Source organism: Serinus canaria, chromosome 2 (assembly GCF_022539315.1).
Source record: "Serinus canaria isolate serCan28SL12 chromosome 2, serCan2020, whole genome shotgun sequence".
Lineage (NCBI taxonomy): Eukaryota > Metazoa > Chordata > Aves > Passeriformes > Fringillidae > Serinus > Serinus canaria.
In genome coordinates, this window is record NC_066315.1 from 11416089 (window position 1) to 11433535 (window position 17447).

Sequence of the window (17447 nt, forward strand, 5' to 3'; positions counted from 1 at the left end):
CTTCTTCATTCCAGCCAACATTAACTGTCTGTATATAAATATATATATATCCATGTCTCACTCATCATTATGGGATCATAATCCTATAGACCTGACAACATGTTATTCAAACACTACTCTAACATCATATTTTGAGTTTGATGTGTGAGAATGAGAAGACATGATAACACCCTGAAGTTATCATAGTCCTTTGAAAATGTCCATCACTTTGATGGGAGCCAACAATTGAATCTCAAAAGAAGTGAATCTTTTTGGCAGGTCACTTTTGCAATAGCTCATCTGTTTTACAGTTTTGCTGTCTAGAAAACTGTAACTTGCCTTCAGTCTGGAACATAGGAACCACAACCATGGGACCACTCCAATTACAAACATTTACAGTACTTTAAACTGTGTGTGGTCTGATTTGCAAAGGAATAGAGCACTGACAGGTTCTGTTGGGAATTCATCACTAAACCAAGCACAAAACCCCCAAGAGCAGATGCCATCCCTTCCTCCCATCCTTTTATTTGCCTGCTGGCTTCCTGTTCCTTTCAGGAAATGGAAGCTGCTCTAAGCTCCTGTACTAGTTTTGGCCAAGCTGAGCACCCAAGCTAACCCAGATCCAGTCACAGCAGGGTCCAAGCAGCTTCATTAACTTTCCCTACCTGGCAATAATGGTCCCAGCAGGACTGAGTGGTGACAATGGTCCCAGCAGGAAGTGCAGCAAGGTCCCTGCAGTACTGGGTGCCAGCAGAGGAAGCACATCACTATAGTGAAGAGCTGATTGTGGTACTATTGTTACCATAGATACATTCGCTGACTTTAAAGAAAATACTTTGTGGAATGTAATATTTTTCTGAAGATCATTTGAACTGTTTAGGCTTCTGATTGCTCCTGAACAAAGTAAGAGGTGACAGACTGAATATTTGGTTAACAATATGCTATTGGTGCAATCCACATGGTATGGTTTGAAAGGGCTGGCTGATCAGTGCTCCAGAACATGTCTCTGTATCTCAGTACTTGTCTGGCATTCCAGAAATAGCTCCTTAAGCATAATATGTGGAATTCCAATGAGTTTATACTTCCTGATTAATGTGCTATTTTGTCAAGTTGTTGACTCCGTAGCATTAACTTTTTAACCTTAATTGGAAAAAATATTTCTGTGTGGCACAGATAATCAAAGGTAAAATCAATCTTGCTTCTTATGAAGAGAATTATTCACCATGGGTTTGGTATTTTGCATTATTTAGAAGGTACTTGTTTTTCCACAGCTATTTGATTCAATAAATGGGCTTTTCGAAGCCTGGGAAGGATTTAGAATTTGAAAGTAGGGTGTCCAACTAAAATCTTGTGAGTTGATTCAAAACATTCACTTTGTAAACTATTTATTTGTATTACCTCTCTCAAAGAAAAGTGATTTATTTCATTTGATGACATAAGTATCACAGTGCAACTGATTGTTTAAATGTTGGGGTTTTTCTCATATTAGTCTAGCAGGAAAATCTCTCAAACTCATTGTAGGTGGATGCTTTTTCCGAATGCAAGAGAGGAAGAACAGAGCAGTCTGGAAAAGACTTCAAGTGCACACTGCAGACAAGGGTATGTCATCCAGATGCCTCTTCTATGGTCCTGATTTTAACCGCTTTCTTAACCTTGAGCCTAACATATCAAAAAATCTGTCTTTCTGCAGAAGCTCCTGTTAATGCCTATGTTAAAATATATAAATATTAATTTATTTTCAACTGAAAACCAGGAAACAGAAACTAGACACTGTGAAATGTTATGTTTTGCCAAAATTTTAAGAAGGTTTAAGCTAGGTCTATTGCACAATGATATCTCTTAGCACACAAAGTGACACGTGCCAGTGGTATTTACAAATATTTATAGGGAGATCCACATGCAGCCAGTGGAGGTCCCATATCAAAGCAGAAGGATGCCCAGAGGATGCTGTGATCCCTTGGGAAGGCTACACTGGAGCAGGCTCCCAGCAAGACCAGGATGGCTGGTAGAACTGGTGGCCCCAGGAAGGGACCCACTCTGGAGCAGGCTGCTCCTGAAGGACTGCCCTCCATGGAAGGGACCCACTCTGGAGCAGGCTGCTCCTGAAGGACTGCTCTCCATGGAAGGGACCCACTCTGGAGCAGGCTGCTCCTGAAGGACTGCCCTCCATGGAAGGGACCCACTCTGGAGCAGGCTGCTCCTGAAGGACTGCTCTCCATGGAAGGGACCCACTCTGGAGCAGGCTGTTCCTGAAGGACTGCTCTCCATGGAAGGGACCCACTCTGGAGCAGGCTGTTCCTGAAGGACTGCCCTCCATGGTAGGGACCCACTCTGGAGCAGGCTGTTCCTGATGGACTGCCCTCCATGGTAGGGACCCACTCTGGAGCAGGCTGTTCCTGAAGGACTGCCCTCCATGGTAGGGACCCACTCTGGAGCAGGCTGTTCCTGAAGGACTGCCCTCCATGGTAGGGACCCACTCTGGAGCAGGCTGCTCCTGAAGGACTGCTCTCCATGGTAGGGACCCACTCTGGAGCAGGCTGCTCCTGAAAGACTGCCCTCCATGGAAGGGACCCACTCTGGAGCAGGCTGTTCCTGATGGACTGCCCTCCATGGAAGGGACCCACTCTGGGGCAGGCTGTTCCTGAAAGACTGCCCTGCATGGAAGGGACCCACTCTGGAGCAGTTAATGAATAGTTGTAGCCTGTGGGAAGGACTCATGTAGGAGAAGTTGGAGAACTTAGTGGAGAACTCTCTTTCATGGGAAGGATCCCACTCCCTGTCCTCCAGTGCTGTTGATGGGCAGGAGGGACAGAATTTAGGAGTGAAGTTAAGCCAAGGAAGAAGGAAGGAGTAAGGGGAAGGTTTCTAAAGTTTTGGGTTTGTTTCTCTTTACCCTAGTTTGATTTGGTTGGTAATAATTTTCCCCAAGTCAAGCCTATTTTACCCATGATGGTCACTAGTAAGTGATCTATCTCCACCCATGAGCCTTTCACTACATTCTCTCTCCCCTGTCAAGCTGAGGAGGCTACAGATGGCTTTGGTGGGCACCTTGTGTGCTGCTACATTTAACACACCACACATGGGGACAGCAACAAAAACTGGAACTTTTGATAAAAATACATCTGATATTTTTCCATGTTATAGACTTGTGTACAGAGTTTAGGAGCTTGCTGTGGCTGAGAACAGACATCCCTAGGGCTCCTCAGGGTTTGTCTTCTAAGTTTTTTCAGAGGATCTGCAGTGATAAATAGCTCTATGCAAATCAGGCTTGCTATATTTCACTCCTAAAAAGTACAACAACCCTTGTAAAAAGCACCTCTGAAAGGAGAGGAAATACTAAAGCTTGAGGGATTATATTGTACCTCTCCAGCATTTTCAGACTGTGATATTCATTTTTATTCTTAATGCAGAAGGCTCCCCTTAACCCACTCCTTTGCTGGCACCCTTGAATTTTGCCTTGCTTGGGATGGGTGGGCAGGGCTGGCCCAGGCCAGGCTGGCACAGGCAGGGCAGAGCTGCCACCAGGCTCCTGCTGGCTCCAAGGATGTGGCTCTGGCTCTGTGTGTTTGCAGGCTTCTGAGGAGCAGAGCTTTGTCTGCTGCTCCATGAAACACAGCAGGGCTGGGGACAGGTTGTCAACAGGGACTTAAGTCATTGCTGTAGCCTTGGGCAATATAGGCCCCTGATAATTAAGTATATGCCTAATTTTATGTATCATTTTCAATTTGATTTAACCATCTGCTCCCCTTGTATCTATTCATTGTTTTTAACACAATAAGAGACATATTTGAAAAAGAGTAGCAATATATTTGTTTTCCAAATCCTTGTGCACTTTGGGTGGTTTATTCCCTTTTGCTATTAGCATGAAATTTTATAATTGTGTGTTGATATCAAACAATGCTAAGAGGAACCTTGTGAGGTTTCTGCTTTTCAGGACAGTTTTTCATCCTTAATTCCTGGAAAGCAACTATCTGCTTCACTAGTAATCCATGCACCTTTCAATATCTGGCCCTTTTGCCCTCAAAGGTGTTGAGACACCTAAATCACATTTAGATGCTCCCCTTAAATGCCTTCCTCAGGATCAGATTAAAAGCATTTGAAGAGCAGAACCAGTCTTTCTCATGCTATGATGGCAAGTCGATTAATTCTTTGTCTCTTAAATGGTAACTAGATCCAAAGATGTGGATCTGGAGTGATGGTTCAAGATAAGCCTTTCCTCAACTCAGTCTTTTCAAAGTGCTGCTGAGGTAATTATTTTCTTTTTTTTCTCTCCCTCAACAAAAGAGTTCAAAGCTTTTCTAATTGCAAACGACCTTGAAAGGTTCTCCCTAGACAAGGAAGGGACAAATTAAAATGCAGCTTTCATGGTATTTTCTTCTGAGTTGTTTTGTGTCCAGAATTCAAATACTTTAATTTATTTATGGAATTGTGCACTCTTTGTTATATTGAGGAAGACTAATAGCCTTGAGGTTGTTTTTTTGTTTGGTTGGTTTTTTGTGATTTTTTTTTTATTTAGCAGTGAATAAAAACACCTTCTTTAAGACTAGAGGAATCAGTTGATAAAGGATAGGAACTGTCATTAAAAATGTTTTAATTTAAATTTCAAAATGTGATTCAATTTTTTTTCTTTATAATTACTTTTCTTCTTAAAATCACTTAAGTTTTTTATTCTACCTAGAGTTATTATATATTAAAGATGTCAAATAAGAAGGCCCAAAATTGCCCTTATTAGGCCCTGTGTGCTTTTATTCAGAATATCTCAGTGCTAAATATCTTTAGGTTTTGTCTGAAAAAAATTGCATTAATTTTAGCAAAAATAGTGCAGTCACTTCAGAGAATGGGTGACAGAATGCTCAGTGATTTTCCTGAGTAGATGGATTCAAAATACCAGAGGAAATATCTGCGAGTTTTTTCATGAGAATTCTGTATTTGGATGAGTTATGAGTTTCAGAAAAAAAGAGTTTATGAATACCCAACACAGAAAATGTTACATTTTCTTGTCATTTGTATAGGTCTCAAGTTGTCCCAGGGATGTTTCTGTTGTATATTAGAAAAAATACTTTTCCAAAAGGGTTGTTATGCCCTTGAACATAACAGGGAAGTGGTTGAGTGGCCATCCCTGGAGGTATTTAAAAGACTTGTAGGTGTGGCTCTTAAGAACATGGTTTAGTGGTGGGCTTGGCAGTGCTGGGTTAACATTTTGGCAGTTAGAGGTCTTTTCCAACCTAAAAAGATTCCAACATTCTATGATCCACAGTAATCAGCATGGTTAACCTCTTCTCAGTAAATCAATTTACCCCAATTATTCTGTTTACTGATCTCACTGTAACTATATGGTCACTGTGTTTCTAAAATTGCAGTACAATTTAGGGCTGCAATCCCTAATCTGACAATCAGTTTATTTATTCCCTTGATTTTATAGTTTAAATATTTTTACCTGGAAATTTTAGAACATTCCAGGTAAGAGGAGTCATGTGCCCCATGCTGGGTAATAATGTGGGAGAACTCACTGTTTCTGAAGAGGACCTGGCTCTTGAGACCAGGTATTTATTTTAAAAAATGCTTTCATAGAATGGACATATGCACACAGTCACAGAATCTTTGGGTGCCCTGCGTGCCACCATCAGAGATTCTCCCATCAAAGTCCAAGATTGCCTAAAAGGGGAAAATTCTATAATAGAAGTATTTAAAGGTGTAAATATTCTATTTCATGTTGCATTATTTTTGTGCTTGATGATCGAAAACTTAATATTTTGAGGGAGACTGTGTATTTTCTTAATTCAGTGACAACTAATATTTTGGGTCAGGAAGGAAAAAATGTTTACTTACAAAGAACTCTGGAGACAGCTGTGCTCTGGGGAACAGGATATACCTACATCCTGTGAAAAGCAGCTGCTGACAGATCAGTGAGTTGCATGCATTTCTCCCCTCTGCAAGAGACTAAGTTTATCATGTTAAGATTATACTTGGCCAACAAGATCACCTATAATGTTCTGATGGCTGCTCCTGCTAAGTAGAAAAGTATCAGTATTTTTTACTGCAATATATCAAGATGCTGTTAGTGGAACCAGCAGTTCTTTCATTTTCATGCAATTTTCTTCAAAGTGAAGAGCAGTGCAGTAGGGACAGCTGAGAAATGAGAACACGTGCTGGCATTGTAATCCATGCAAGTTTCATTTATTTCCCTCTTATTGTTATTGAGATTTCTTATCTTTTCAGTTGCCTTTTTAAGGAAGATAACAGGCAATATCAGATTTGTTTGAGGCCAAACATAATGTAATTCTGGTGTGGTTTCTCTATATGTAAGGTCAAAATATGTTGCAAAGGGATTTCAGTACGACCTCAGTGGAGAGCCATGATTTATTTTTTTAACTTTGCTTGTCCTGTTAAGGAATAAAATGTAAAAAAGTAAAAAAATGTAAGCTCTGCTATTTGAAAAATCACATTCTGCAATATGTGGGTGTGTGCTGCTGACTCTGATGGGTCCTGGTTGTACTCAGGACATCCAGGTGCTCTAATAAGATACCTTACCAGTAATTCCTTTTCCTTATGTAAATTCTTTTGAAGAGCTAAGTAGACCACATATGCTTTTGCTGTAAATTATGGTAATGTAAATTATTATCATTTTAACCATTTCTCTATTCTGAAAAAAAAAAAAAGAATGTTGTGAGATTGTAATTCAGAATTCATCTATTTATGGAGTAAAAAACCTGTTTTCAGTAATAAAAAATGGCTTTCAGCATGAAAAAATGTGTAGTAGGAAAGAAATGCATCACGTACTATTAAAATCAATTTTGGCCAAAAATGTGTGATCTATAAATTTCTTTTAACAGCTGGCAGAAAGGGAAATTGCAAACAAGAGATTCTCATGTGACAGCATTCCTGAGCCTTGCAGCATGGTAGAGAGAAGGCAGTGGCATTTTTTGTGGTTAAAAGACCAGTCAACACAAGGAGTGTCAAGGTGTTACACACCTTCCAGCAACTAAAATGATCTTTAACTCTCAATATAGAATTAATGATTCTTCCCAGCTCAGCTTTGCTCCCCCTTCTCTGTTTATTCCACTGATGGAGTTTATTGGGGATTTTGTACTGTATTCTGAATTTTCAGGTGACAGCAGGTCAGGAGTGAGGACTCTTGTTAATTAGGGGGACTGGTAGCAATGCCTGAAGTTAAGACTGTGCAATTGATTGTTGCTGTCTTCCAATTGTTTTCCAAACAGAAAATCTAGGCTGTGTTTTTGTGTGCTTGCTTCAGGGTGAAAGTGCTTGGAGAGCCTTGTCAGGAGATGTAGAGAATGATTTCGAAATTCTTCACAATGAGTTGCTGAAAACTTGGTTTTTTACAGTTCCCTAAACTGCTTGCTAATATAAAGGCCTAGAAAACACCAAAACCCTGTAATATTTTTGAATTAGTGGTGCCTTCTCCAAAGCTGTGCCCTATAAAATAGTCAGTCCTGACAACTGCAAGCAGGGCTTGTAAGACTTTGGCATCTAAACCCTCAGCTGATTCCCTCTGTGCTGGGTCTGCTACAAACCGGTTGGGAATTTGCATTCAGGGCTTTCCTGCTGCTCCACCTCCTCCAAGAGGAGCAATTCCAGCTGCAATCCTTCTATAGTAAAGGACAATAGCACGTGCAGAAAAACTCGATGTGTCTCAGAGCCCGAGCTCTTGTCAAATGTCACTGAATACTTCATTCAGGGAGCTGCATTTTCCCTTAAGATCAGATAGCCTGGCAAAACTTCTGATTTATGTAAAAGTATTCAAATGACATATTTAGAAATTATGCATAAAACAGCACAAATAAGTCCTCAAAATTAAAAGCAGCTTAAATATACAGGTCAGGTTTAGGGTGGGTTGGTTTGGCTGGTTTTGTCAGTAAATCAGTGAAGCAAACTTCAGGCATTGTAGGGAACATATGTTACAAATTGCTGGGGATTTACAGATGTTATTGATTCTCTGTGGTTTAAACTAAGGTTTCCTTAATTTTGATTTAAAAGATTGGACAATCAATTTTAAATTATTTTTAGTATTTTATAAAACTGCTTATTTTGGTACTTTTATTTACACAGACAATGAAGCAAGCTTGCTCTTCCAAGAAAATGGACAAATTCTAAACAGAGCTGATTTGGCTAAAACCAGTCCCACTGTCCCCCCTCCCCCCAATTCCCCCAAAAACCCCACATACAAAAAGGAAGAAGAAGAAGAAGATAGAGAAGAAAGAGAAAAGGTAGACTAATAAGATTTAAAATAAAGTGAAAAATTTAAAGGGATTTTAATTTGCAATCTTCATAAATGATATAAATCTAGAATCAAGCTCTATGAAAGACCAAGCCTTAGATGTAAAAATCCTAGTTTTTATGGAATTTAATATGAAAATAGCATGCTAAAGATGCCTCTTATTTGATATTTACTGTCTAATCATAACTAGGAGTGGAAATCAAAAATTTCTAGACAAATATTGCATATAACAAAAGATTATTATTCCAACATCTCTTAGAATAATTTTAAAATCTGCTTTGTCTTCCTTTATTCTCCATTTTTAACAATTAAATTTTTTTTTTTTTCTCCCTGATCCTGTATATTGAAAATTTTTCTATGGTTTCTGATAAAGTGTTCTTCCCAAAATCAGGCAAAATGTTTCAGTGGCTGTGCAGAACAGAGCAGTTACCCCCTATGCCTTCTGCTTCTGGGGGTGAGTTTCATCTTCCTTTGAGCCCCTTATGCCATTCATTTATAAATAATCTGTCAGTGGAAAGTCTCAGACTCTGCTGCTTTAATGATGCTCCATGGACCACTCATTATCCAAGGAGTAAGAAAGATATCCAGGCCTCTCTCCTCTTGGGTGTTTCTGCACAGAACAGTGGCAGAACATCCATTTATGTGGCTACCAATACCACTGGCTTTGCAAGGATCTCCTCTAGCTGGAACTAAAAACCAGCCTGACTTTTGTTGCAGCAACAGCCCCAGTAAGTCCCTGATTCCTTTTATCAGCTCTGCTCAATGCAGGTTTTCCCAGGGCTGTCCATCTTCTCTATGTGACCATTTCTTGGGGGTGACAATTTGCATCCTATCAAGGGGCTCAGCTGTGGCTGTGCTGGTGCAGCAGGACAAGACAATTCTGAACAATGCTCCAGGGGAGCTCCCATGCCTGTTTTCCTCACAGGGAACAGGAACTGTGGTCAGCTGGGCTGAGCTTCTTTTCCTCAGGGACCACATCTCCAAGCTCCCTGACACTCACCTTTACCCACAGTCACCTGTGCCTGCTCCAGGCTTGTACTGGAATAATCACCTGCTCCCAGGCTAAGCCTGCATCTGGAACTTTTGGATGCTTATCTGAAATGGCATTTCCAGTTCATCTTCCAGCTTACTGCAGGAGCATTCAGCGTGCTGTGCTGCACGGGCAGTGACACAGGGTGACCACGGCCACGGTGCTAATTTGGTGGTGGAAACATCCAGAAAGCCTGATAAGAGACTGATTTTTGGAGGCATGAAAGTTTAATGCATGAAGTCCATATGTGTGTGTGTGTGTGTGTATGTTTATGCAGAATGTGGTACTGCTTGCTCAGTTTGCAATATTTATAGTTTTGCTCCAAGAGCTGGCTGAAAATAGATGAAAATAAACACAGTGTGGGTCACCAGTTGACAGAATGACATACACAGTTCCACTAGAGTTGTGTTAGTTTACAGCAAAGACCTGGTTCAGGCATTGCAGAAACTGGAAGTTTGCAAATAAATACCTCTAAAATGTATTTTGGATATTTTTGATTCCTCAAGCCAGTGAGATAGGGAGCATGTGTAATTTTACTCATCAGTAGTAATTATGGCTAACTGAAAAAAACCCCAAAAAACTGATCTTCTCAAAGTAAATTACATTTTAAAAATCTCAAAATATTAACAATTTTACAAGGAAATCTCAGTGACTCAAACTCTCCTGCAATTGGTAAGTAGAAAAACAAGCTTTAAAAAATGATTCTTGATTATTCCAATAAATTCAAACACTTGTAATCTTAGCTTTTTCAAGAATACTTTTGTGATATGTTAAGGCAAAATCCAATTGTCACCAAATAGCAAAGGAAAAACTTTCCTCTATCCTTCTGCTACTGCTGCTTTCCTGCATCCTACTGCTAAGAACCTGCTAAGATGCAGTTAATTTTCATCCTTGTTGGAAGATCTGTGAGAAATTATGGGCACATGGACTTGCCATGTCTTGATTCTGACTTTTGGTGGTTTTTCTTCTCATAAAACATTGTGGCCATTATGAATTTTTTCTCAATTCTAGGTAACATTTTACAAAATCAAAAATAACAAAACTATAGACTGCATTTTTGAAGCTCTCTCTAATGATATCTCAAATGGTGAAAAACATTTTAGATCTTGTAGTGTTAAGAAAATATCAGTCACCATAAGGAAAAGAGGACTTTAGAATCAGTCACTATGAATGTGAAAGATGTGAATGATCTCAAAGGGGCTTCTTGTAAACATTAATGCAAAATGTAAAAAAATACAAGTGCATGGGCAAAATCAACAGTTACAGGTATCTATTGCTCTAAAGAATTGCATTTATACAAACCTTTAGAGGTAATAAGAACAGCAACCTCCTTTTGAGGACTAAACCCATCTTTTTTCAGAAAATCCCAGGGTGACCAAATATTAAAGCCATCATTAAAAATATATATAAATAATTTGTGTATTTAACTGATGCTACCTCAGAGGGACACAATATCTACTAGGCAAGAATTTATCCCTTTCTTTGCACTGTCAATATCTGGCAGCATGTCAAAACACCATACCCCATACCAGGACAAAAATCACATTTTACACAGCAGAACATGAATAAAGACAATATTGAAGACAGAGGCTGATGGACATTGGAAATATCCCCACCTGCCTGCAAGAAAAACATGATCAGGGTGGTGCAATTAGTTTCCTCATCCACTAAAGGCTATATCATCACAAGATCAGAATCATTACTTTTTTTTTTTTTTTTTGAGAAATAGTGTCTCATCTGAAGATGTATTTTTCAATAAGCAGAATTGGAACACTGAATAAAGGCATCCTGAGAAGGTTTACTACTTTAGCCTAAATTGAACACAGACACAAAAAAGACAGAGTAGGCCCTTCACCAGCTCTGCTGGGACAAAGGGACAGCTCTCCCCAGACTCTCGCAGTGTTTGTGGAAATAACTGAGCAGCTGCAGCTGAATTAGGATTCAGGCGGCTCTTAAGGGCAGCACCTGGACCATTTCAGCTGAGCATTTTAACAGAAGGCCACCAGCAAACAGGATGAAGACTTTTCAAATTTGTGTTATTATGGGATATGTAATAAATGGGTTATATTTGATGTCTTCAGGACAGCAGAGAGATGATAGCATGGTATCTACTGATATCCTACATATCATATATATATATTTGATATCCTACTGATATCATCCCTGCTCTCATGGCTGTGTTAAACCTAACTTTGTTATTGCAAAAAAAACCCAGAGGATTTTGAAAGCTATTTAGAATTCCCTGAATTATTAATATTTTTGTGGTTTGGGTATATCTTGACTGGATCTACATACAATTATTCTTTTTCATTCCATCTAAGTTTATAGATTCAGAAAGGTAAATTTTTTGCTTCCAATTGGAGTGCAAGTTTAAATAATCACATTAGTTTACAAGTTTCTGCAACACTATACAGGCAAAGTTTCTTAGTTAATTTTCAAATAGCATGAAAACTGATTTTTATTTGTATTTGCAATGAAATAATAGAGGAAGTGTACCTCTTGAGTATTTGCTATCATTTCAGAATCTAGTCTGCAAAAAATGCTAATTAAACCAGTGGGTCATATCTTTCAGTGTGAAAGAAATCTGAGTTTTCTTTTTCTTGGAAACAATAGCACCCTGTTGACTGCTATTGAAGTACAAATCCCACAGTTCCAGGAAAGGGCAAGGCAACCACATACTGACAGGATTTTCACTTGTTCAGTTTTATGTGGAAGGCCTAAGGAAAATGAGCATCCCAGGGAACAAAGCCACTGTGCTGTGATGGAACTGAGACAAGTGCTTACAGCTCCTCCTATAAGAAGTGGGCTTTACAGAAATGCACAGGGAGTTTCTAAATTGATTTACACTACTGAAAATGCACTCATATGGGTGGCATGTTTGCACAAGTGACATTATAAACATGGTGGGTAATATTCTAGGAGCTGCAGGATATCCATAAATGTTGGCAGCATTGCCTTAAAGCCATTTATGTTTTGCTTTCTCCAGAAGGAGAAGAAAAATCTTCCAGTCTACCAAAAAAAAAAAAGTTCTGCTTAGATAAAACAAAAACCAACAACATCAAAAGCACCAAAACCCCCCTGCCCAAGGGAATAAACTCCCAAAAACCACCTCCAAAATTAAAATAATAGAGTAATAAACTGTTGTGTCATTTCTTAAGCTGACAGAGCTCTTGACTGTGATCTCAAGGACAGAGGTTTGGTTTGCAGATGGGCAGGGTGAGGGGCTTTGATTCTTTTCCAATTCTTCTCCCTCCCCTGAACACAGCCCCAGACATCAGGACATCAGTCCTGCAGCCAAGGTACATGGCTGGGCTCAGAAAAAGCTTGCCTAGCAGGTCAGACATCTCTGCCAACCCTCAGGAGCCCCATTTTCCTCCAAGACATCAGCTGCTAAGTACTTTCCTTACTTGTCAGGAACATTTTCCTCTTAAAAGGAGTGGTGCTGGCTTCCTGACAGTGTTTGATCCTATGAGCCTTTAATTCCCCTTCAAGCTACTCTTCCTTAGGAGGCAAGGAAAGCTCTGGATCTCATCAAACCACAGACAAGGACCATGGTTGTAGATTTTGGAAATAATTGTAAGGCAAACAAATCAAACACTTCTCTAAGTTCAGTTTTGCAAATGGCAGCAAACATGGTTTGTGTCATGAAGGGAAACTCTAAATCTTGCACTGACCAATGAAATAACAGAGGTAGTTCTTCAAACTTTGGTACAGCTGTGTCCACTGTGCCCTCAAAGAGTCTGCTTTGAGAGAAGGATACTCTCTCAAAGAAGCATTTTCCTTCACCCCCAATAATTTTTTTGTTTTTATTTGTAGTGTATATATCTATATATATATCTTAGAAAGTTGAGAGTGGAATTTTGTATACTTTTTTGTCATGCTTGTATGTGAATTTGATAGATTGTCATGAAACTTGGGCCATAACAGCTCTTCCATTCTTCCTTGAAAGAGAAAAAATAAGAAGAGGGACAAAAATTAAGGAAAATTTATTTTGAAGAAAAATATTAATTTAGAATGTTTAAATAAAGGGAAGAAAGATTGTGCTTGGAGGTTAGCAACCTTCAGAGTGCCCTTTATTTATTAGACAAATGAGATATAAATTTGGGTTTTTTAGTATTAGGTTGTGTTTTTTTTCTTGTGAAGTTAATGGGTATTTGAATATCTATTCATGATCTCGTTTTGAATGGTACTGTTGTTCTTTCTCTTGCTATAAACAGTTTTATTGATTTAAATAACACCTCTGCAGTCAAACTATGAGATGAAGCATTAAATGATGTAAAAATCTAGAATCCACTCTATAATTTTCCTAAGACTTTAGTATTCTGAAGTTTTATGCCTTCAGATATCTTCCAGATCATGTGCTAATTCAGAGCTGAGGTCATTCTGAAATCATCCCAAAAATATACAAAAATCCAAGGAACTGTCAGTCCATTTCTGATCCATTTTATCTGTTCTTACCCTAGTGGTACAGAAAAGATTGCAACATGATCTTAAAATGAGAAATGTAAATACATGGCACACTTGGAATAAGGTGAGAAGTGTCTTTATAATTTACTGCTGCTCTTCAAAGATATTGCCTTCCTGGCAGCTAAGGACTTGATTGGAAACTACACAGAAGTCAGGGAAAAAAGGATATTATAGACTTTGATGATCCTTTTGTCAGGTAATTTTATTTAATGTGCCATGGAAGTATTTACATTATATATGAAAAATCTTGACCTTAGTATGTTGTGTCTTCCAGTTTTTAACTGAATCTTTTATAAGTATTTATAAAAAAGTGTTTTTAGCTGTTTTATCAACCCTTCTGATAGATCCAAAATTGTTTTCTGTCAATCTCAATTTTTTTTTTTTTTTGAGGGACAAAACAAGTCAAATTCCTTAAATTTTACAATAAGGTTGCTAGTTGCAGACCTATTAATTCCTGAATGAACTTCCTTTGCCAAATTTTCTGATATAAAATATTGGGGGAAAAAAGAGCTCTGGAAAGAATTATGCAAAGGGATAATATTCATTCACATTCAGAAACTAGTAGTGAGAATAGTAAACACTATTATAAGAAAATGCCACCTTTCACACCTCAGCATGAAAACCATTTTAAGCATAACGCTCATTTGTAAACTCAGGGAATCAAGGCTGTAGCCATGAGATAATTTTCCTAAGTAATAATTGTGGCTATGAATGTGTTTGAATAAATTATGAAACCTTAACATTTCAATGCTACAAATATTAAATAGGGCAATCCAAATGCTCATTTTCACTCTAAGATGTTATACTCAACATGGAGTGTCACTGTTAATGGGAAAGACTTGGTAAATCAGTCTTTCCTTACACAGAGTACAAGAGATGCAGTGAAGTGATTTAACCTTCAGAGCATCAGCTCCTGTAATTGAACCACACATTTTTATTCACTGGCAAACAAGGCAGACTATTGCTGGTTTATTGAAAATGACAGAATAAAGAGGACAAGGTTTTTAGTTCAAAAAGAAAGAGTAACATATTTTGGCATAGGCCTATGGAACTATCAGGCAGCTATCTAATATACCTGTAAGAACATGAATGCAAACAATGCTTTTCCAAGTGCAGAGAAGTAAAATATAGTCACTGCCATCAAAACAGGAGCAATCAGGTGCAGGAGGACATCCTTTTATTGATCAACCATCAGGACATTCAGTGTATCAGGGCACTGTACATAAAGCCTCTCACAGCAGAAAACATATGTTCTGTACTAATAACACCTGAAGAAAAGCAGCTTATTTTCCTCTGGATGCAGTGCATGCTAGAAGAAAACCTTCTTCACAGGCAAAAATTAATTCTAATTGAATAAAAGAGACGTAATTAGCTGTGGATGCACCAATGGGGACAACTCACTGCAGAAAGATTGTGAAAGGTAGGAGAGATCAAGAAGAGACTACAGGAATAATCAAGAATCTGAAAACAAAACAAAAAAAAAAAAAAAAAAAACCAAAAAAAAAGAGCTATAAAAATTGTAAATCACAAACAAGACAAAGGAAGCAGGAAATATTTTAAAAATAAAATAGGCAAAGAAAAATAACCGTATGAGAACTTGGAAACTTAGTGAGGGGTTACTTGCTGTTACTCCTGTCATTTAAAACTGGCTTCTGAAGTGCTTTAAATCCTACAGTTCGTGAATCCTGTGTCTCACACCATCAATAATGTTGGGTTGGGTTTTTTTAATATGACTATTTTCTAAAGGCACTGTCAAATTCATCATTTGAATCTGTCCATTGAGTGGATGAAATCACTTGCCTTGCTTAAATACGTGGGCTCAGGGTCAGTGCCTGTTCCACAGCTCAGGCAGGCTGCAGATGCTGTACTGAGAGGTGCCTGCCATGGCACCTGACCAGCCCCTGGACACGACCTTCCCTGGGCTCCAGCTCCTGTTACAAGGGTCCCAGCTTGGCCAGGAGGATGACAATTCCCAGCAGGAGTTGATCAAGCACCCACATCCTTGGATACACAGAAACAACTATGAAAAGGAGGGGTTCTCTCTGACTCTGGAACAAATTAGTTCACTGATAATTGTGTAATACTTTACATGACTTTGAACTTTAAACACACCTTTTTCAATCTGAAGAACACTGGGTTGGTATCTACAGCCTCTCAGGAGATGGCCTAAGCTGTAAAGTAGATAAGATGTAAGTTTGTATAAGAACATTTGCCCTGCTCCCACCTGAAACTGAGTAAATGTGCAACCAGAAGACAGCACAAAAAAACCAAACCTGTCTCTAATGTGTGGTTCTGAACTCTGCTTCATTTTATAAGTAACATAAAAATGTAAAAAATAGGGCAATAAGAAGGAAATGTATAGATGTTGCTTAATGGAAGCAAAGAAAATAAATAGTAAAATCAAAGCAAAAGTGGTATAACTTCTTTTCTTAAAAATCTTAACAAGTTTCTTTATCTTTTTTAACACTTGTTTCTAGTATAATGTTAATAGGGTACTCAGAGTGATCATTGCTAACAAGGAAATGTTAAGTTCAAAGCAAGGCAGGGAATTGCAGGCTCAGCAATATAGAAGCAGCTTCTAGAATATAAAATCTTCCAGACACAGAGGGGGCACTGCATCTGGGGAAGAGTGCTGGGAAGAGCCTGTGCTGAATGTAGACTGAAGGGCTTTTGGATTGCCCCATGACTTTCTTGGATACAGATATGTGTTCTGATAGCTCCTATCAGTAAGATGTTCTAGGCCCACAAAGGTGTTGATGTGGATATGTTCAGAAATGCCAAAGCTCTCTCCTTTTAGTTGTTAATCCCAAAGTCTCCTTCAAGAATACACAATAGAAAACTTTTCTTTATTTGTATGTGTTTATGGGTTGACATGTAGGTAGTGAGGGTTGCTCAAAATGAACATATACTTTCCCTCTTTTTTTAGATCAATGACCTTTGGGAATGACTGATAATATATAAATTCATTGATTATTTGCATTTGAAATTGTGCATAGTGCTTACCTCACTGTCTCTATTTGTATAGTTGAAAACTTGTCCTACCTGGTGTCACTTCACCTGCCATGAGTAACAGGGAAATAAATGTCTTTTGCAATTTTAACTGGAGGCTGAGAAAGATCAGGAATGAACTGAAGCCAGCAAGGATGTCCATCTGTCCTCACAGGCATAAAAATAGTATAGACACACTTTCATAGGGCAGGAAGAAACTTTTCATAGTTGGTGAGGTTGGAGAGGGGACAAGACAAATACCCCACATCTTCTGATTCTCCTAGAACCAAACCCTTATGCATTTATTAATAAATCTGCTCTGGTACCATTCCCAAGTAAAATTCCCAAGGAAAAAGAACAAGAAAGAAAAACAACAGAACAATAAGTGTGAGAAACCTTGTTAAAATTCTTTTCTCACAGAATTTGATTTTGCTAACAAATGTGGGTGGCACAGATAAGCCTTTTGCATTTTAGGTACTGAACCATACCACTTTGCCAAAACCTTTTGCAGCATCCAGTAGTTCCTATAGTTAAAAGTGTAGCTTTAATATCAAATTTATAGAGCAGAGATTTTAAGGAGTTATTCTGACACTTCTATTTTTCTTTAAAAATGCTGTTTCAGCAAAATATAAAGCTGATTTCAAAGAAAGTTTCAGCTCTAAGTATTTCTCTGAGCCAAAGAATTTATCTGAAAAAAGAAAAATTATGTTTAGCCCTTCATGTCAGAATAGCCAATATTTTGTC